This window comes from Scyliorhinus torazame, chromosome 12 (genome assembly GCF_047496885.1).
Source record: "Scyliorhinus torazame isolate Kashiwa2021f chromosome 12, sScyTor2.1, whole genome shotgun sequence".
Classification (NCBI taxonomy): Eukaryota; Metazoa; Chordata; class Chondrichthyes; order Carcharhiniformes; family Scyliorhinidae; genus Scyliorhinus; species Scyliorhinus torazame.
In genome coordinates this window covers 55,141,456-55,162,807 of record NC_092718.1, presented here as the reverse complement: position 1 = coordinate 55,162,807, position 21,352 = coordinate 55,141,456, and the positions used below count along the sequence as shown (strand labels likewise).

At 45.9% G+C, this 21,352-nt stretch overlaps 1 protein-coding gene across 1 annotated transcript in view; it reads left to right on the top strand.

Moving 5' to 3' along the window:
• Positions 1–21,352, top strand: part of LOC140386408 (uncharacterized) — a 65,263-nt gene that overhangs the window by 7,536 nt on the left and 36,375 nt on the right. Inside the window, exon 2 of the mRNA XM_072468727.1 lies at positions 13,432–13,602. The gene's annotated coding sequence lies outside the window, so the exon portion shown is untranslated. The remainder of the gene's footprint in view (positions 1–13,431; positions 13,603–21,352) is intronic.

Below are 21,352 nucleotides of genomic sequence, written 5' to 3'. Positions count from 1 at the left end.
TGCCGTTCCTGGAGGAGCACGGCCGAAAGGGTACGCTCTGTGCTAGCTATCTCTACAGCATAGGGGAAAAACGGGTCTGGAACCTATTGTGCGGGGGCTGCAATGAGTGCGCGCTTTAAAACATCTACAGCATCCGTGTGCTGCGGAAGCCATTCCCAAGGGGCTCCTTTCTGTAGGAGTTCCGAGAGGGGTGCTGCCTTGGTGGCAAAACCGTCAATATGGTTTCGGCAGTAGCCAACAAGTCCTAAAAACGACCGGAGGGCTGAAACATTCTGGGGAAGGGGCAATTTGACAATCGAGTCAATTCTTTTATACTCAATCTCGCGTTTATCATGTGTGATAATCGTTCCCAAATATACCACTTTGTTTTCCACAATTTGGGCCTTTTTGGGGTTTACTGTGCATCCAATTTGCTGTAGGAGTTCCAGGAGTTCAGACAGAAGCTCAATGTGCTCTGCCTTGGTGTCTGTCTGCAGTAATAGGTTGTCCACATACTGGACCAGACATTCGGGGCGAGAAAATTTCGATAAACCATTTGCTAGCTGTCGGTGGAAAATGGAGGGGGGGTTGTGGAATCCTTGTGGAAGGTATGTCCACGTGTACTGCTGACCTTTAAAAGTGGAGGCAAATTTGTATTGGCACGCTTTTGCCAATGGAATGGACCAGAATCCGTTACTGACGTCCAAAACCGTTAAATATCGTGAGTTGAGTCCCTGTTTGTGCATGGTCTTGTGGCTACTGTGGGGGCTGCTGCGGGGGTGATTTTGTTGAGTTCCCAGTAATAGATGGTCAGTCGCCATGATCCATCGGGCTTTCTCACTGGCCAAATCGGGGCATTATTAGTGGAGGCTACCGATCTAAGTACGCTTTGTTCTAATAAGCTGTCAATGACCTTTGAGATTTCTCCCTCTGCCTCTTGCTTCTGGGGTCTAGGGTCAGGTCCTATTATTCCGTATTGCTTCTGGGGTCTAGGGTCAGGTCCTATTATTTGAACCGAACCAGCCATTCTGCCGCAGTCATGTTTATGACTTGCAAATGTGGTCCTGTTCTTCTGAAGAACTGCCCCAACCTGTTTGTCGGCACTAATCGTGGTCGGGTCGAACCAAAATTCACCGACTGCGCTAACCTTGTTTGCGTACTCACCTACTATGAGCGTTGCGGGGGCTCTTGCTGACTTTGTCATTTTCCAGACACATTGATTTACTGGATCAAATGAAAGGTTGTGGGAGTTCATGAAATCAATGCCCAAAATGTGTTCTCCTGTGTGGTTCAGATCGACCAAAACTATGGGGTGTTTTGTCGTAATATCGCCAATTTGAATGATTCAGGGGCTGTGATGTGTCCCTGCTGTGAGTGGCCTGTGAAGCCGCTGAGGGTGATTGTGGCTGTAGTGGGCCACGTGTCTTTTTGGAACATGGTGGAGGAATTAATTGTGATGCGGGACCCTCCTGTGTCCCAGAGAAATTCGATGGGCTGACCCCGTATTTTCGCTGCAACTACTGGTCGGCCGGACCTATCCCAAAGGGTGTCGCAGACCCAACTGGGGGAGCCCGAACACCGTCAGTCAGTTCCGTTCAGGTCTGTCTGGTCTGAACGGGCACTCACACTATGTATGGGCTTTGTCCTGTGATTATTCAGAGTGCTTGCCTGCTGGGCTTTCTGTGGCTTTCGTGGCGCATTGCACTCTCGTGCAAAGTGACCTAATTGTCCACAGTTGTAACACTCCTGTGGTTTCTGTGGGGGGCTGTTCCTGCCTTCGTTCACCCATGCGGGGTTCTGGTGTGCTTTAACTGCTTGGATATCTGCCTCTGCCAGCTGTTCTTCGGGTTTCCTAATAGCGGGTTTGTTTTGGACAGATTGCTCCCAGGAGCAGGACAATCTTTTTAAAACCAATTTTTCATTGTGCGCTTCTTCCGAGGGGTCATAATTGGTACAGGCTTTTTGTCCTGCCTCTGTGGCATGGGAGATAAGGGTGCGGGTCCATTTGGCCATGTTGTCTTGGGACAAATGGGCGCGGTCTAAGTTTCCAAAAACGGCTGTAAAATGAATCCACAGGTGTCCAGCAAACGCTGTGGCGTGTTTTATCTTTTTCTGCCTGCACTTATTCAGGCCTTCTGCTGGGTCACCTCTGTTATAGCCGATCGCATCTAGGATCGCCGTGTGCATCTCTGCAAGGGTGCCTCCTCCTGCATTCTGTGGGTCGGGAAGGGCTGCTACAACTGAAGGGTCTAAACTCAAAACTGTGAGCTTCACTTGCTCACACTCATCCAGGCCGTACATGATCGCCTGCTGTTTCACTCTAGCAAAGAAGTGGTGGGGGTCTGAGGTGGGGAGGAACGATGTGATGTTTTCGCAGGCATCCCGTAATTGGGTCACGGTTAAGGGTGTGGAGTAAAGGAATTCTGCGCCTCCTTCCGATGTGACTGTGTGGTGGGTGGTTACTGGATTCATGGGTGCCTGATCTATCTGCTCTGTGGGGGGTTGGGGTGCTTTTCTCTTTTGGGGCTTTCCTTGCGCACATGTTCCCTGAGCATACCTATGCACAGTTTCATTTAATTCTTGCCAATCAGGGCCGTCTTCCTCATCTAACTGGGATCCAAAGGTGCTCTGAAACCCATTTTGCACTGAAAGCAAAGACTGCAGTTCCGCAATCTGCTTCCTGCATTTCACATGATCTAATGAGCTTTGTCTGTGCTCCATGGTGGCAGCATGGAGTGCTCTTAATGCTGCTTTTAAATCGCTGCACTGCCTTTGCAATGCCTCTACCTGTTTCGCTGTCTCTTCTCTTACCAGGACTGCATGTTGTGTGTCCTGATAGGCCTTCTCATATTGGGTTTAGAAGCTACTCAGCTGCGCTAGACAAGGCTGGTGTGCCCACTTGGCATCATCCACCTCTCTGTCCTTTGCTGCCAACTTCCTTCTTAAATCTATATTTTCTCTCTCTCGATCTCACTAACATCGACCTTGCTCATTCGATGTCTCTCTTCTATCTCTTTGCGGAGCGTCCGAACGACCTCCTCTGTGCCTCGCAATTGTGCCAGACAGGACACGATTGCCATCGGCTTGCGAGCTTTTCCCAAGCTCTTCTTATGGATCTCTGACAGGTTCTCCCACAAAGTATGTCCTATACTCCCGGGTCCTGTTTCCTCATTATCACAGAATTCACTCCAAAGGGGCCATCCTTTCCCTTTGAGATATTTCCTGATCTCTTCTTCCCAAACAGGACACTGTCTTATTCTGCTGCTGGTCGCTGCGACCTCAAATTCCTGGGGGTTCATAAGGCGTTCCATTGCCTTCATTGCCATTTTCTCTATCTGAATGCTCTTTTCAAATTTGGAATGAGGGGTATTAAGGCAGTGCTGTAATCATGGGTATGGCGTTCGCTATTTTCCGGAATACAAACTCCCGACAGTTTTTGGCAACAAAAATCTATAGTTTTACCTTATAGCCCTGTTAGTTACGCATGCATTAACATGTTTCCGAATTATGAGGATTGATCAGAACTGCTTGAACACTTGTGGTTTTCTGTTCCCAATTGGATTCTAATTCAAATTTTGGGTTCTCCCGGAGTGGTTAGGCCACTTCTAAGTCGGGTCCTGTCAGAGTCAGCCAGTAAATGTTGCTAACCTTTGATTGGCTCTTAAATGTTGCCCATTGTATCTTTACTTAATTTGCTCTGTTTCTATAACCTTTGCTCTAGAGTCACCAGGTATCTTTCTGATACCGCCACGAGGTTCAAGTTCAAGTACTGATCAATAACTCGACACACCAATTCGTAAGATTCAAATCAAAACACATTTATTATACACAGTCAATCACTACTCATGCATAAAACTCTACTTACTAGGCTATCTCTATCACTAAAAGGCCTATACTTAGCTATGGAACTGGCCCACCAGGTGAGGGGAACAAATGGCCTTTCGTTCGATTCTGAGCCTGCAGGATTCAAAAGCTGGTATGGACTGGTAGCTGGAAGCGCCTATCTCGTAGCGTGCGTTGACTGGAGACTTACTTGGTTGATGCGGCAGCTTAGGCAGTTCACTGTCAAGGGTTGGTTCACTGCTGAGTGACCCTGCCAAGAAGGACAAAATGAACTTGGGGACTCTATTTTATAGTCCCCAGGGGCTTCACACTCCTTCTGGGCGGACCCCGTACCTGGTTCCAAGTGATTGGACTACGTTCCGATCACTTGGATCGATTTCTCCAATACTGGAGTTGTTCCCTGATCGCTGGGCGGTCCCTGAGTGTCCGTTGGTTTTCCTTTGTCTTGGCTCCTGCTGGCGCCGAGGAGTCTGGCTTGGCCTTATTCACCTTACATGTTTCAATTGTTCCCGGGGATCGCTCATTAGTATGCAGATGGCTGTGAGTTTCAGTGCTGTCTGGGCTTTTGCAAGTTCTAATACACAGGGGACTTTGCACTTGCTAGTTTTTCCTGGCTTGACTGAATTTCCCTGCATTCTTTGCGGATCTCCATTTTAAGTCGGGAAGTGGCCAACCCAGGCGACTACAATGGTTTTGAAGAACTTCTTAATGGAAGAAAGAGAGTTTGAGTGTTGTAGGGATTTAGGGAGTGAATCTTAAAGCTTAGGGATCAGGCAGCGTCAGGCACCATCGATTATGAAGTGATTAAAATTGAGAATGCACATCGAACAGAGACCTCCGAGGGCTATAGGGCTGGAAAAGGTTAAATAGGTAATAAGTAAGAAGGGCAATTAGGTAAAAGCAAGGCCAGAGAGGAATTTGAAAAATGGGCAAGAATTTTTAAATTGAGCCATTGCTGGGAGCCAATGCAGATCAGTGAGCACAGGAGTAATGAATGAATGGTATTTGGTGCAAGTGAGCATAGCAGAGGCAGCAGGGTTTTGAGGTTCAGCTAACAGAGAATAGAAGATGGGATGGCAGCCAGGAGTGAGGTGAAAATGTCAAGTCTGGAGACTTAGAGTAGCAGATGAACTGAGACAAGGCAGAGTCAGATGATGTTGCGGAAGTTGAAATAGCCAGCAATGTCGTTATTAATGTAGGAGAACACTTATAGAAGTACAATTATTTATGAACCCCAGACTTACCTTTAAAGTTGAGAGTAGAGGGGTCGTGAAATCCAAGTCCCAACTCACCTCGGGATTTCTGCACATGTGCAGATAAGGAGCAGGCTGCAGAGGTGTTGAGAAAACCATGGAATCTGCCTGGGTCTCCTCTGCCATTTACTGTGCTTTGTTGTGTGTTTTCCCACAGTTTGCCTGTAAATGTACATGTATCTCATAATAACCTTGAATGTTGGAGTATAAGGTATATATTGTAAATTGTTTTATCTTTCTGGCATTTTATAGTAAAGTTTAGTTTTGTTTGTTCGGAGCAGGTGGAGTTTTCTGGCTTTATTCTCTGGGCAAGTGACCTGAATCTCAAACTTTGTCTATTTAAAATGAAATGTTATTTATCCCTAACCCAATCACACCAACCACCTGGGGGTGCTGTCCTCAATCAGAACATTATTCGAGAAAGAGGGATGCCAGTAGAAAGAAGGATTTGGACAAAGAGGTCACATTTGAGGGTGCTAACTCGCACCAAATACCATTCATCCATTACTCCTCTGCTGATCTACTTTGTCCCCAGTTAAGCAATTACTCAATTTTAAATTTATTGCCCATTCTTCCATGGTCTCGCTCTTAACAATTTGCCCTTCTTACCGATTAAAAGAAGAAATAGTGGCTGAGAGATGAAGAGATTTAAGGATGGAATTCCAGAATTGGGCCTAGTTGGCCAGGGCCACAACTACCGATGATGGGCTAAGGAGAAGAGGGGACGTACAAGAGCCCAAATTTAGGAGTGGAGAGTTGTAGGGTAGGAAGGGATTACTGAAGCAACGGAAGGATTTAATCACACGAGTGAGAACGTGAAAACGGAAATGTTGAGAGATCGGAATTCAAAGCAGTTTGGTAAGCTCCAGATATTTGGGTGAGAGGGATCGTTGACGTATAGTTTTCCAGTACTTCTGGGCCAAGGATCTGATGGATTGAATGAGCAGGTGAACTGCTGTGGAAGTATCATGGTAAACAGAAAGCCTAAAGCAGATTGCAGCTTGAAGGGTGCAACTATAGTTGATTAGGTGGAAAGTTTCTCCTAGGTGAAAGTTAATTTGGAAGACCATAACGATTGGGACTGGTGACAGATACAAGGAAGTACTTGGTGATGGCCTTGTCTGTGATTGGAACCATAGGAGTAGAGCATCCCCCGAGATCAGTGGTTCATACTTCTGCAGGTTGTCCAGTGAAAACAAAGGGCAGAGGGTTAGTAGAGATCCAACCATGAGATAGTAAGCATTTGATCCAACGGTCCATAGCGGGGCATTGTGGCCTCCATATTAGCAGTCAAGACCAGTGGATCTAGTATATCAGCAGATGGAAAAGGAAGTGAGGTCCAAAGACCAGATGGTGAAGGCCTGGGAGCCAGGGGAGGATGAACGGTAAATCCACAGGATCAGTGCAAATGAAACAGCTGGTCAGAGGAACAGATGTGCGGAGAGGAAGAAGACAGGAGCAGGATTCTGAGGATCCAATCCAATTCACTCCAGTGAAAAGGGATGGGGGAGCACTGAAAGGTGAGTAGATTTAGCAGCCTTGACAAGCAAGCAGAAAGCAGCAAACCACAGATTATTCAGAAGCAAGGGGTGAGAATCCAGAGAAGAATGGAAACCGGTAAAGACAGATCATAGTCATCTCAGCATCAAGTGAAGAAACCACAGGGGAGGAGAAGGAAATCAAGCTGCAGGACCACTGAGATAATAGAAATCAGGGCGTCCAGTAGACAATGCAATCTTAGGAATAAACAGTGGTGACGGTCGAGCTCACGATAAAGACCAAAGGCCAATGGAGAAAGGGGGAGGTGGGATCCCAGGTGAAAACTCCCTCAGGAGTGTTATATACTGTATGTCTTGCTTAGCTTGCAGAACTCTGCACACATATGCATTATGGGATCGCAAATTCCATGTTAGTTCGGCTGCTGAATGTCATGTGAGAGTGCCTTTAAGAAATGGATGTTTAAGCAATGTACCTTTAAGAAATGCAGTGATGTCAGAGTGTGGGTGGAGCTGGGTTTTAGATCAGCCATTTTGCAGTTTTTAGTTTCAGTTTGAAAGAGCTTGGGTGTGTCTGGGTTTGCAGTGAGCTGGATCTGCTGTGATTTCTGCCATGAAAGACTATCTCTGGATCATTTGGGTGATTTAAACTCATAAAAGTAATGCTTTTAACCTGATGTGTTTCTGTTTAAAGGTGTTAAGTCTCTTGGATGTTGAAAGGAATAACTGAAGGATTATTTAGTGTTGTATGATTTTTGGGGTTATCGTTGAAGTAAGGGGTGTTAAGTGATCCAATGTTTATTTTAAAGGTTAAGTTGAGTTCATGGAATAAACATTGGGCGGAATTCTCCCCCCCCACACTGGGTGTGAGAATCGCTGGGGCACCGCGTGAGTCCCGCCACGCCGCCCCGGCACCCGCACGCGATTCTCCCACCCCCCCCAAACCGGCGCAGCGAGAATCATGGCTGGCCGCTGGGGGAATTACCGCTCGCCATTTGTAACGGCTATGGACCGTTGGATCAAATGCTTACTATCTCATGGTTGGATCTCTACTAACCCTCTGCCCTTTGTCATTTACGCGGCGCCGCTTTTACGCGACACCAAGGCCCGGCGCGCGTAAATGACACGACGCTGCTACTAGCCCCCCCGGGGGCGGGAGAATAGGGGGCTGGGAGCGGCCTCCGACGCCGGAGTGAAACACTCCAGTTTTCACTCCGACGTCGGGACTTAGTCTCCCGATGGGAGAATTGCGCTCATTATTTTGTGTTTAAAAACCCATGTGTCCATAATTGTAATCCCACGCCTGGAGAACAAGCCATGTGCTCGGAAAAGCAACAATAGCATTAAAGGAGGAGGTTGGTTAAACTCAATGATACATTGAGGTTCTGAAAACGCCTCTCCCATAACAAATTGGGGGCTCGAGGGGGATAAAACTCTATCTGTTGGATTGGCTTTTGTGAACTTAAGACAGTGAAGGATTGTTGCTTTTCCGGTGTGGTATTTTAGTTTAAGTGTGTTGTGGACAATGGCTCTTTCAGAGGTTCAGAAGTTTTTGGGGTGGAGACTGTCACACGCAGTACCTTACGGACAGAGACTAAAAGCAGGCTGTTGGGTCTGGCAAAAACATTGCAGTTAACATTACCTGACAAAATGCGAAAAAATGAGGTAATTATGGCAGTGGTTAAGCATTTAAAGTTGCCTGAGATAGAGTTTGACTCATTGAAAATGGCAAAAATTCAGTTGCAAATGAAACAAATGGAACATAAGAAATAATTAAAGCGGCTTGAATACGAAAGAGAGAGAGAGGAAAAAGAAAGAGAAAGAGAGAGAGAGGAAAAAGAAAAGGAGAGTGAAGAAAGGAGAAAAGAAAGAATAGCCCTAGCAGAACAAAAAGAAAAAGAAAGGGAGATACAGATCAGGGAAAAAGATAAAGAGAGGGAGTTTGAACTTCAGAAAATGGCCATGAAACATGAAAGTCAGTTAAAATTGGCAGATGTAAAGGGAAACGTACAATTGGATGATAGTGATGAGGATAGTGAGAAAGAGCGTCATAGTCGAAGGCTTGGTGGGAATCTATTTAAATATGTCCAATCATTGCCAAGGTTTGACGAGAAGGAATTGGAAGCCTTTTTCATTACATTTGAGAAGGTAGCTAAACAAATGAAATGGCCACAGGACATGTGTGTGTTACTGGTTCAAACAAAGCTGGTATGTAGAGCTTGTGAAGTGTTTGCATCACTACCGGAGGAGGTATCTGGAACGTATGAGGAGGTGAAGAAATCCATCTTAAGTTCATATGAGCTAGTGCCTGAAGCTTACAGACAAAGGTTTAGAAACTTAAGTAAAGAATTTGGTCAAACATACATGGAGTTTGAAAGGCTCAAACAGAGTAATTTTGATAGGTGGATAAGGGCTCTGAAAATAGACCAAACGTATGAAGCCCTCAGAGAAATTATACTTTTGGAGGAGTTTAAAAATTCAATTCCTGATGTAGTGAGAACAAATGTGGAAGAACAGAAGGTTAAAATTGCGAGATTAGCAGCAGAAATGGCAGATGATTATGAATTAGTTCATAAATCAAAGAGTGGTTTCCGACATCAGTTTCAGTCGGTGAGGGATAGAAACTGGGGACATGAGAAATACTCAAGTGGTAAAGGTAAAGGTGATCTGATGGGAGACAATAAAGAGAGGGTACCTCAGATTTTTTTTTAAATCCTGGAGGGTGGAAAAGAGATGAAAAGTTTCAAATGTTTTCTCTGTAATAAACTAGGCCATGTAAAGTCACAGTGTTGGTGGTTGAAGAAAAGCACTGGAAAGGCTGATGTGGTAAAACAGGATAAGACAGTGGGATTTATTAGAGTGGTAAAGGAAAGCCCAAGGGAAATGAAGGAGGTGCAAACGATTGTACAGCCTATTCAAGAAGTAATTGTTAAGAAGGTGCCAGATGTCTTTAAAGAATTTACTTGTGTGGGTAAAGTTTACTCAGGTGTATCAGGAGGATCGGGTAAAGAAGTCACAATTTTAAGAGATGCAGGGGCTAGTCAATCTTTAATGGTAAGAGATGAGGAATTATGTAGTTTGGGAAGAATGTTGCCAGAAAAGGTGGTGCTATGTGGAATTCAGGGTGAGAGGAGTAGTGTTCCATTATATAAAGTAAAGTTGGAAAGTCCTGTGAAGAGTGGTGAAGTGGTAGTAGGAGTAATAGAGAAACTATCTTGTCCAGGAATACAGTTTATCTTGGGTAATGATATAGCTGGATCGCAGGTGGGAGTGATGCCTACTGTGGTTGATAAGCCAGTGGAAAATCAGTCAACTGAAGTGTTGAAGGACGAATATCCTGGGATTTTTCCAGATTGTGTAGTAACAAGGTTGCAAAGTCACAGGTTAAGACAAGAGGAGAAATCAAAGAGTGAAGATGAAGTTGAAGTGCAATTATCAGAAACGATTTTTGATCAGATAGTTGAAAAAGAACAAGAACAGATGGAGGATGAGGCGGATATTTTTAGTTCAGGAAAATTGGCAGAGTTACAACAGAAAGATGTAGAAATAAAACGGATATATCAGAAAGCATACACTGAAAAGGAATCTGAGAGTATACCAGAGTGTTATTACCGTAAAAGTGATGTCTTGATGAGAAAATAGAGACCTGTACATATGCAGGTGGATGAAAAGTGGGCAGAAGTTCATCAAGTAGTATTGCCGGTAGGGTGTAGAAAGGAGGTGTTGCGAGTTGCACATGAGGTATCAGTGGGAGGTCATTTTGGAATAAGGAAAACTCAAGCTAAAATCCAGAAACTGGACTACATAAAGATGTAGTTAAATTTTGCCAATCATGTCACACATGTCAAGTGATAGGGAAACCTCAAGCAGTGATAAAACCAGCACCCTTAATACCCATTCCAGCATTTGAGGAACCTTTTACAAGGGTCCTAATTGATTGCATAGGACCGCTTCCTAAAACAAAAAGTGGGAATCAATATCTTTTGACTATGATGGATGTGTCTACTCGGTTTCCGGAGGCCATTCCAGTACGTAATATTACAGCTAAAAGGATTGTGGAGGAGTTACTTCAATTCTTTACTAGATATGGACTACCCACAGAAATTCAATCGGATCAAGGATCGAATTTTACTTCAAAGTTATTCAAAGAAGTTATGGATAGCTTGGGAATAAAACAATTTAAATCAACTGCGTACCATCCAGAATCGCAGGGAACATTAGAAAGGTGACATCAGACAGTAAAGCCAATGTTGAGGGCATATTGTCAAGATTATCCAGAGGATTGGGATAAAGGAATTCCATTCGTATTGTTTGCAATTAGGGATGCACCTAATGAGTCTACCAAATTTAGTCCTTTTGAACTAATTTGTGGTCATGAGGTAAGAGGACCACTTAAATCGATTAAGGAAAAATTGGTGGGTCAGAAATCGGAAATTACATGATTGGATTACGTGTCAAATTTTTGGGAACGATTAAATAGAGCAGGTGAATTGGCTAGACAACATTTGAAAGTTGCACAAAATGTGATGAAACGGGTCGCAGACAAGAAATCCAAAGTTTGTAGTTTTGCCAGTGGGGATAAAGTTTTAGTGTTGTTACCAGTGGTAGGTGAGCCTTTAAAAGATAGGTTTTGTGGACAGTATCAGATTGAAAGGAAATTAAGTGAGGTGAATTATGTGGTAAACACACCAGATAGAAGGAAGACTCACCGAGTGTGTCATGTGAATATGCTTAAAAGGTACTTTGAAAGGGAAGGAGAGAAAAAGGAGGTTTTAATGATTCTAACTCAAAGTGATGAACCAAATCCAGATGACTGTGAATTTGACATACCTCAAATTAAATTGGAAAATGAGGATGTTCTTAAAAATTGGGATGAATTGTTAAGTTACCTTCCAGAGGAAAAACGAATTGACCTGAAAGAGTTATTGATGTCACATGGGCAAGTTTGTAGAGATAAATTGGGAAGTACTAAAATGGCTATACATGATGTAGATGTGGGAAATGCTGTTCCAATCAAACAACATCCATATAGACTTAATCCTTTAAAATTGGCACAGGTTAACAGAGAGATTGAGAGTATGCTGAAGAATGGCATAATTGAAGTGGGTTGCAGCCAATGGAGCTGACCCATAGTCATGGTACCTAAACCAGACGGTACCCAATGGTTGTGTGTGGACTATCGAAAGGTGAATGCAGTTACAAGAACGGACTCTTATCCTATCCCGCGTTTGAAGGATTGCATTGAGAAATTGGGACACTCTTCTTTTATTTACAACTTCCAGACATGGAAAGAACATTTAAAACATTGTATGGAGTTCTTTGATCGACTTCAGGTGGCGGGTTTGGTGATGAACCTAGCCGAAAGTGAATTTGGAGAAGCCCGAATCACTTTCCTTGCGGAGTTTCCAATACCCTCAAGACAAAGGGAAATAATGCAACCTCTTAGCATGAATGAATTTGATCGAACCTTTGTGCAAAAGATTTGTAGCGTGGTTGCTCCACTGATAGAATTGCTGAAGAAACGTAAAAATTTTCAATGGACAGGGGATTTTCAACAGGCATTTGACTACCTGAAAGCTGTGATCACCTATGCTCCTGTATTGGAGAATTGCAAGGGGTTCTGTGGTCAGATTGAACTAAAGTATCTGATTCTAAAGAGAAATGCCGAGGAGTAGAGGAATGGATGGATCGTGCAGAGACTTTCTTGTTCAAAGAGACTGACAATCGAGAAGGATTTTGGTTGGAGGAAGAAGAATGGGAAAAATGGACTATTATTATGCCTGGTTGTATGTGTTTTTTTTTGTGAAATGACAAAATATTTTTACTGTGTGCATTTCTTAGTTGATAGTGCAAAAGTGAAAAATGAAGCCATCTTGAAGTTGATAGTTTTTTTTTTTCTTGGGGGAAGGTATCATGTGAGAGTGCCTTTAAGAAATGGATGTTTAAGCAATATACCTTTCTGAAATGCAGTGATGTCAGAGTGTGGCTGGAGCTGGGTTTTAGATCAGCCATTTTGCAGTTTTTAGTTTCAGTTTGAAAGAGCTTTGGTGTGTCTGGGTTTGCAGTGAGCTGGATCTCCTGTGATCTCTGCCATGAAAGACTATCTCTGGATCATTTGGGTGATTTAAACTCATAAAAGTAATGCCTTTAACCTGATGTGTTTCTGTTTAAAGGTGTTAAGTCTCTTGGATGTTGAAAGGAATAACTGAAGGATTATTTAGTATTGTATTATTTTCGGGGTTATCTTTGAAGTAAGGGGTGTTAAGTGATCCAATGTTTATTTTAAAGGTTAAGTTGAGTTTATGGAATAAACATTGTTTTGTGTTTAAAAACCCACGTGTCCATAATTGTAATCCCACACCTGGAGAACAAGCCATGTGCTCGGAAAAGCAACAATACATTAAAGGGGGAGGTTGGTTGAACTCCATGATACATTGTGCGGTTCTGAAAACGCCTCTCCCATAACATGAAGTCAAATAAAATTCAACTGCAATATCGAATCAACTCTGTGCCGACATGTGTATTGATTAATCTTTGAATAATATCAAAATATAACCTGGAGAATAAAGCGGAAATCCGCAGTGCATTGAAGTACATGCCTCAAGACCCTTAGGCATGAATGGTAAATTTTAAATCCAATCTTGAACTTTGATCGGAGCTGAGAGTGGACATGGGACCGTGCTCTCTGCTAACATTAACATTGAAATGGAATTGAGATTCTGCTTAGTTGAGGTCTTGCATGCTCACTGTTGCAGGGGGCTCACTGTTGCTCTACATATGATACACAATTTCTGGACATCAAAAACTATTTCTACGCACAGGATGCATTTTCTGAAGACAATCATATTCTCTGTTCACAGGATTTACTATCACTTGGCAAAGAATTCACTATGGATGGGCACTGAGATCATTATCTTCGGGCCTGGGATCACTGGACACAAAGCTGAATAGGAACAATGGCCCTATTAGGTGGCCTCGGTGCTACGTGGGACTTTAAAAGAGTTACAGTCTGGGTTACTGTCTACTAGCAGGTTGGTATCTTGCACTGTTATTTCTATCTCAAAGAAGGGGTAGATTTTCAGGTCCCGCCTGCCCTGGGAATTGTCACGTGTGGGAAGGAGGGTTTGATGGACCATTGAATGGTGCATTAACCATGGGCGGAAATACTCGATCTCTGGGCAGGCGGGACCAAAATATCCTGCCCGTGGGTGTAATCTTCGATATGGTGGGAGGAGAGTGTGCAGGATTGGGTCACCAGTGACCTCAGTTGAAAAGATACTTGAGCTAGGGGTATGTCATGAAGCCTGCTGATGGTATCTGCGAGGGTATCCCAACTTGAAACACCAGTTCGTGGGGGTGCATAGTTTTGTTTTTGGAATCTTGTGAGGAGTCAAGTCAAGTCCCAGTGAGCATAACAGTCCAGTCGTCATATAACAATTATTAAAGACAATTTATTAAATTAGAGAAAGGTCAAATACACATGAAAAGTACTACAATACTCGAATACAATTAAGTACATGAAACACTAAACACCCACAATTTATGTAAAACGTTTCACTTGTTCCAAAATATATCTGTGATCTCTGAACTCTTTAAGACTTCCCCTATTCCCTAACAACAAACAAATTAAATGGGTGGGATTCTCCGACCCCCCGCCGGGTCGGAGAATCGCCGGGGGGGGGCGGCGTGAATCCCGCTCTGCTGCTCCGACACTGGCTGCCGAATTCTCCGCCGGCAGGTTTCGGGCGGGGGCGGGGTTCACGCCACGCCGGTCGGGGCCGTTGGCAGCGGGCCCCCCCCCGGCAATTCTTCGGGCCCCGATGAGCCGAGCGGTCACCTGTTTTCGGCCAGAACCGCCAGCGTGTAATGGACATGGTTCATCACGGCGGGACCTGGCTGGTAGGCCGTCTACCGGAGTCCTCGAAGGGGCGCGGGAGGATCCGGCCCTGGGGGGGGGGCCCACGGTGGTCTGGCCCGCGATCGGGGCCCACCGATATGCGGGCGGGCCTGTGACGTGGGGGCACTTTTTCCCTCCGCGCCGGCATCTTTAGAGCTCCCCATGGCCGGCGCGGAGAAGAAACCCCCTGCGCATGCTCAAGAACACGCCGGCGGTTCTGCGCATGTGTCAGAACACGCTGGCGGTTCAGCGCGTGCGCGGGACCACAGCGGCCCTTGCCGCCGGTTGGCACGGCGCCAACCCCTCCGCCACCGGCTTAGCCCCCAGAAGTGCAGAGGAGTCCGCAACTTCTGGGTGGCCTGACGCTGGAGTGGTTCGCGCCGTTCTTGGCGCCAGCGTCGGGCCACCCCGCCGATTGCGGGAGAATCCCGCCCAATAAATCTATAAATCATATCCAGCTTATGGTTACCACAGTAAACAGGCCTGATAGTCAAATCTGGGAAACTCCTTTTCCTGGTCCAGTGAGGATATTTAAACTGCATTTATGAAGGTTACTGCATAATCTTGGCACCAAGACATAGATGTAAACCTAGCCTCCTGGCTGGAAATTGTGGACTGGCCTCACAGGCTGTTCATTGTAAACTGGTCCCCCCGGTTGTTGGGTATAAAATGCCTTTTTAGGTTCTGCTCCTGAGGGTGCTGGCAACTATGTATCATTTGTCTAGACACCTGTACCCTGTTACATTTAAAATCACATCTCATTATGCCTTTTGAATGCTGGCTACTGCTGTCACTAGGCAGATTTCTCTACCTGTTGCTGGGCAGTTCACATCCCATCATGCCTTGTTACATTTGTGTTATTGCTGTTACTAGGCAGATTTCTACCAGTTGCTGGGCAGATCCATGGCAGTTATAATACAAGCTGATCCAGTGGTCACTTTGACTGTCTCAGAGTTGGATTTTACCCCTATATTTTTATAGCAACAATAGGAGACTATTGCTGCATTGAGCTCTAACTGATGTGTACAAGCCCTATTCCTGCTGATTACAGTTGTTCATCATGATCCCTCTGTGAAACCGATCAGTGTGTTATGAACATACACTGTGCGTGGTTTGTATGGAACTTTTCTTGACGGCATTGAATCCTTTGAGAATTATGGATTGGAATTTGGATGCAGTTTGAATGTGAGATAGCAATAGCACCGGGTGCAGTGTAGCACCGGGTGCAGTGTGTACCATCTACAAGATGCACTGCAGGAACTCACCACGGCTCTTTAGACAGCACTTCAAAACCCACGGCTACTACCACCTGGAGGTTCCCCTCTAAGTCACTAACCACCCTGACTTAGAAATATATCACTGGTCGTTCACTGCCGCTGGGTCAACATTCTGGAATTTCCTCCCTAGCAGCACTATGGATGCGCCTACACGACATGGACTGCAGCGATTCAAAAAGGCAGCTCACCACCCCCTTCTCAAGGGCAATTAGGAATGGGCAATGAATGCTGGCCTAGCCACCGATGCCCACATCCCTTGGAAATAATTTTTTTTAAATCAGCAAACCAATTATTGTGACTACAGATATGAGACGGGAAATTGCAGAAACTGGGAATCAGCATGAGACTGATGGTTAAGAGATCTTAATTGTGAGATACAAATGAGAATTTAGTTACTGAGTTTGAAATTAGTTTTAATGTCAGCAAGCAAACAATGAAGGGGGAATTTAGAAGAATACTTGCATAAAGGCTTGTTAGGATATGAAGATTGCTACCAAAAACGTTGAAGCAGAACTCGTAACTTTCCAAGCGAAAATAGTTGAATATTTGAGAGGAAAAGTTTTAAAGGGTATGGAGTACGGTTGTGGAGAATGGGACTGAAGGTCTATCTCTTTTATGTCTGCCAAGTGCTCAGGCCAAATGGTCTCCTTTTGTGTGGCAAAATTGTATGGTTATATAATAGTTAAGTAAAGACATTAAACATACCCTGCACTGTAATGAGCGTTGAGCATGAATAGTCAAAGGTTAGGGGTGAAGCACTGCAGGCTGCATTATAAATGTAATAGGCTGGCCTTGTAACAAGAACAGTTGATTTTCATGAAGAATCAATTATTTATGTCTTGAAACTCAACTTGGCCTGTAGCAATGTAATATAGAAAAAACATGGCTAATCAGGACTCTACCTGGTGGTTATTCACAGGTGGGTTCACTTCTACCAGTGAAAATCACTTCAAAGTGTCCAATTTTTTTTTTCAATGTATGAGTATGATGGAAAAGTTTATGTTTCACATCATGTGAAATGTAACAGAAGAAGCTGCTGCTGATTATGGAAATGCTTCTGACAAAATTTAGCTGTCTGTCTGTGCCTGGTAACATTTGCAAAACTACATGCAGGCAAGGCGCTGGAGTCCACCTAATCTCGCAAACTCACGGGATGTAACAAACTCCATCCCTTTAACTCCACTCTTATTTGTACATGTTGGCGGGATTCTCCATCAGCGGGATACTCCGTTTCGCCGGCGTTGCACTCACGGCCACGGATTTGCCGACGGCGCGGGGGTGCCCACAATGGGGAAACCCATTGGCCGACTGGCGGGACGGAGGATCCCGCTGCCGGCGGGGACACGGCGCATCAGAAAACGGGTGTGACAGGACGGAGAATCCCGCCCGTTGAGTCCGCGGCCCACCATTAGCCCACTGCTAGTGCCGTCATCTTTAAATTCTGTATTTACGCATTTAGATTTTATCCATGTTGACACGCCCGCAGTCTCTCAGATGGGGGGGACAGTTTCACTTTTTGAATTTCATAAAATCTGGATTTTTCTGCGTTGAAGGTACATGTTGTATCGCCTTTTCACTTTTTTCCCCCACATTTTCTTACTTCGAACCAGAGTCGCTCTACTTCTTTATTTCTAATTGTTCCTCTGCTATTCTTCCCCTGCCTGCTCTCAGTAGTAGCCAACGGTTTCCTTTTTAAGTCTGAGTTCTTTATACAACAAAGTCTGTGCACAGGAATTATTGATTAAGGGGGTCATCAAAAATCTAATTTATTCTAATGGATACATTTTTCTTGTTCGGTGAAATCAGTGAAAAATGGACTGTAATAATGTGTGGGATACAATTAAGAGTCCTGACTCTAAAGGAGTGTGATCACGGTCAGAGCTAAGTTATTCTGTGCAGACATTGTGGGGGGAAGCTTTAATCTAGCCCATTTGTCAGGGCGGTAGGGTGGCAAGTGGTTAGCACTACAGCCTCACAGCACCAGGGACCCGGATTCAATTCCGGCTTTGGGTGACTGTTTGTGTGGAGTCTGCACGTTCACCCCATGTCTGCGTGGGTTTCCTCCGGGTGCTCCGGTTTCCTCCCACAGCCCAAAGAAGTGCAGCTTAGGTGGATTGGCCATGCTAAATTGTTCCTTAGGGATGAGTAGGTTAGGTGAAAGGGTTATGGGAATAGGTCGGAGAAGCGGGCTTCGGTGGAGTACTCTTTCAGGGAGTCGGTGCAGACTCGATGGGCCGAATGGCTTCCTTCTGCACTGTAGGGATTCTGTGATTCTGTGAAATTGACAGGATCGGGTGGAATGTTGCATCCTGAATGATATCCCTCTTATTCGTTCATGAGATGTCAGTGTCACTGGCAAGGCCAACATTTATTTTTCAAATTTAATTACCGTTAAAATATGGTGGTCAGACTTGGTGGACTTGAACCACAGTAATCATGTGGAGGAGGAGGCTACAATTGAACCTTTAATCAGTTTAGAGTTATTCGAAAAGTGAGACCTTGGCCATAATTGTCCAGTCATTGGGATTCCCTTTTGCCACTGGCAGTGCACCCCTGCCAACGGGTTTCCCAGTGGCGTGGGGTAGGTTAATGGGAAATTCCATTGTCAAGCAGCGGGAGGATAGAATGGCGCCACCAACGAATGGCGCATGGCCAAGAAACACGCAGCTGGGGGACCAGAGAATTCAGCCTCTTATAAATATGTAGTTCCTAACCATACAACCCACCATCAGTGTCAATAAGAGTCGACTTATATGTGCCCATGTAATTATCCAATGAGTGATCCACACTGATATATACAAAGCACAAGTATACAATTGATAGATTCCCATTTTTTTCCTTCTTTAAATAAAACTTAACAAACAAATAATATGCACAAACATTTGGTCCAGATCTTCTGAGCAACAGCAATCATGGTTGAATTGTTGCTGCGCTCGTAAATTCCTCGACTCTACGCTGCTGCCTATTTTTTCCATTCCCAGCATTTACAGTGTGCCTTGTCGAACTCCATTGGACAGATTAGAGTTGGGGCAAGACAGGACACAGCCCGTTCTCATGACCCCAGCTGCAATATGGTAAGATCCAGTCTTCAAATGAGTGAATGAATGGGTAAGGAGGTGGGGTGATTAGATGGGTGAAGTGGATAGATGGGTAAGGTTGGTAGGTGAGTTGATAGGCTGGAATGGTGGGGTAGTGAGATCTGGCTGGAGGCTGGTCAGATGTGTCAGAAAGGGTAATCAGATCACGTATAGTTGGGTTGGGCTGTAGTAGGGGGTTTGTGGGGGTGTTTGGGGGTCAGAAGGCAGTTGGGTAGTTGGACAGTCTAGCGGGGATGATGAGGTTGTCGATTTTGTAGTTGCTTAGCACAGTATTTATTCTGTCTAAAATTTCCTCGGTAATTGTCCAAAGTCTCCGAGCCTAACTCAGGGTCCAGGGCATTCATGGAGGGTCCAAGGGAACAGGGGAATTGCTCAATGGAAGTTTAAACTTCCTGGGCAATTCCGACGTACATCCATGCATCAGGATTTCCACAAGGTCATAACTTTAATCTTCAATAATATGTGATGCGACCATCAATTCACACGAAACAGAGAGTTGAAGTGAACAGTGGTTTTAATCAGCTAGAACTGTGCCTGCCTGCGACTGCTCTGTACTGAGAGCCACCTGCAGGGCAGCAGATCTATATACCTCCCCCGAGGGGGTGGAGCCAGGGGCGGAGCCCACAAGGGCACCAACATGATACAATGCAATGTAATGTAATATAATGGTCCATAGGTGGATCCCACAAGGGCATCAACATAGTACAATGTAATGTAATGTAATACAGTGGTGAATGGTTGCCGTAATACATTCCCCACATTCACCCTCTGTTAAAAAATTGAAGTCCAGCGGGGGTGAAGTGGCTCACAGGTTGAGTCTGTCCGGCGCCTTGATCATTCGCTGCAATCGCCTGAGCTCTGGTTTCGCTGCGGGCATGGGTGTTGAACTCGTCGCTGCGGGCACGGGTGTTGAACTCGTCGCTGCGGGCACGGGTGTTGACTCCGGGAGCGTGTTTTCTGGGGCTTCACCACTGTAGGTCGGCGATGGGGGGAGGGGGTGTAGGAGGGGGGGATAGGCCATGCAGGGGCGGGGGGCGATGTTCGGTGTAGGGTGGGGGGGGGGGATAGGTGATGGTCGTAGGGGAACCTGCGGGTGCCAGGTCCCGGAGGGAGATTGTATCTTGTCAGCCGTCGTGGTGCGCCATGTAGGCATACTGGGGGTTGGCGTGAAGGAGCTGGACCCTCTCGACCAGAGGGTCGGACTTGTGGCTCCTCACGTGTTTTTGGAGGAGTACAGGCCCCAGTGTCGTCAGCCAGGCTGGAAGCGAGACCCCGGAGGTGGATTTCCTGGGGAAAACAAACAGGCAGTCATGAGGGGTCTCGTTCGTGGCTGTGCAAAGGAGTGACTTAATGGAGTGGAGCACGTCGGGGAGGACCTCCTGCCAACAGGCAACTGGGAGACTCCTAGACCATAGGGCCAGGAGGACGGCCTTCCATACTGCCGCGTTCTCCCTCTCCACCTGTCCGTTTTCCCGGGGGTTGTAGCTGGTAGTCCTGCTCGAGGCGATGCCCTTACCGAGCAGGTACTGACGAAGTTCGTCGCTCATAAACGAGGAGCCCCGGTCACTGTGGACGTAAGTGGGGAAACCGAACAAGGTGAAGATACTATTCAGGGCCTTAATGACAGTGGCCGCGGTCATGTCGGGGCAGGGGATTGCAAAGGGGAAGCGGGAATACTCGTCAACGACGTTGACAAAATACGCATTGTGGTTGGTAGAGGGGAGGGGCCCTTTGAAGTCAATGCTGAGGTGCTCGAAGGGCCGGGATGCCTTCACCAGATGGGCCTTTCTGGTCGATTGAAGTGCGGCTTGCACTCCACCCATATTTGGCAGTCCCTGGTCATGGCCCTGACCTCCTCGGTGGAGTAGGGCAGGTTGCGGGCCTTGATGTAGTGGAGAACAGAGGGTGACAGAGGTCATTGTGGATGGCCCGGAGTCGGTCATCTTGCGCGCTGGCATATGTGCCGTGGGACAGGGCATCTGGGGGCTTCCCAGGACGATACACAATATTGTAATTATAGGTGGAGAGATCGATCCTCCACCTCAAGATTTTATCATTCTTGATCTTGCCCCGCTGTGTATTGTCGAACATGAGCTTCCCAGGACAATACACAATATAATAATTATAGGTGGAGAATTCGATCCTCCACCTCAAGATTTTATCATTCTTGATCTTGCCCCGCTGTGTATTGTCGAACATGAAGGCTACCGACCGTTGGTCGGTGACGAGGGTGATCCTCCTACTAGCAAGGTAGCGCCTCCAATGCCGCACAGCTTCCACAACGGCTTGAGCTTCTTTTTCGACTGAGGGAGTGTCGGAGGCGTTGAGGGTACGGGAGAAAAAGGCTACTGGCCTGCCTCACTGATTAAGTGCAGCAGCGAGGACAACCTCTGACGCATCGCTCTCCACCTGGAAGGGGATGGCCTCGTCCACTGCGTGCATCGCGAATTTGGCAATATCTGCCTTGATGCGGCTGAAGGCCTGGCGGGCCTCAGCCGTCAGTGGGAAG